The following is a 1231-nucleotide window of genomic DNA, read 5'->3' on the forward strand; positions in this document are numbered from 1 at the left end:
TGCTTCCATCACATGTTTTGTCAGAACTCCATTTGTTTTATTATTTTTTCCATGTTCTCCTCCCCCTCTTCATCTTTTTTCCTTTGATCCTTATCAACATAGGTAGTAGGAGATCTTTTAGCTTCCTCGATGTCTCGGGTATGCCATCCTTAATTTTTCTTGGTGACTTCCTCAAGCAAGTTTGTAGCCATATTACAATACAGCTTCACAAGTAAAACTCCAGCCGCATTATCCACCACAGTTTTTTTAGTTGATCCAAAGTCCGGTAGAAGATTTGGAGTAGCATATTTTTTGGGACCTCGTGATTGGGACATTGCATGAGCTTCCCATTAAATATCTCCCATACCTCATATAGAGGTTCTTCATTCAATTGATAAAAATTAGTGATTTCATAATGCAATTGTAACATCTTGGATCTTGGGAAGTAACGTTTAAGAATTCAATGGTAAGTTCATCCCATGATGTGATTTACATGGACAAAAGAGATCTAAGCCACATTACCACCTCACCCATTAGAAAAAACGGAAAGAGGCATAACCGTATGGACTCTTATGATATGTGAGCGATAACAAATGGGGCAGAAACTTTCACAAAATTCTTCAAATACAAGTTTGGGTCCTCATGAGCTTGACCCCCCTAAAGAACCTTCATTTGAAGCATAAGCAACATAACACTCATTACATGGAATATCCCGATCCTTTGATTAGGTTGGATTCAAATAGCACTCACACGTCCCTTATCACATTATTTCTCAGCATCATCAAGAGGAACATCAAAAGTCCCGACATTACTTACATGATCACTCATGGTGTCGTGGACACTATTAAAATCACATATAAAGAAACAAAAACAAAAAACAAAGTAAATCAAAATCACCACGGGTATATCCAAAGCTACAATCAACACCGCACAAGTGAAAACTAAGTCTCGCTCCCCGACAACGACACCATTTTGATCACACTCACTATACCATAGTTTTGATATAGGACGATCAGTGTTAATAAATCTCAACTCACGTTGAGGTTGAATCCTCGATGAGTGAGTCTAGTTTTCAAACCCCATAGGTGCTGATTGCTTCTAAGTGTATGCCTGTAGTGTAAACAAAGTAAAATACATAAATTAAAATAGGGGGAATGGTTTGGAATGTTCTTTTATCAAAATCAAATAAAACTACCAACTCAAAGAGAAGATTGTGGTTAAGATTTCAATATAGGACAAGTCTTGGGATTAT

The 1231-nt window shown here is 37.1% G+C and overlaps 1 non-coding gene across 1 annotated transcript; it reads left to right on the forward strand.

Moving 5' to 3' along the window:
- Positions 1-296: 296 nt before the first annotated feature.
- LOC124899800 lies at positions 297-402 on the forward strand. Its single transcript, XR_007057363.1, has one exon. It is a non-coding gene; the product is annotated as a small nucleolar RNA R71 (small nucleolar RNA).
- The last annotated feature ends 829 nt before the right edge of the window (positions 403-1231 follow it).

Source organism: Capsicum annuum, chromosome 6, assembly GCF_002878395.1.
Source record: "Capsicum annuum cultivar UCD-10X-F1 chromosome 6, UCD10Xv1.1, whole genome shotgun sequence".
Lineage (NCBI taxonomy): Eukaryota > Viridiplantae > Streptophyta > Magnoliopsida > Solanales > Solanaceae > Capsicum > Capsicum annuum.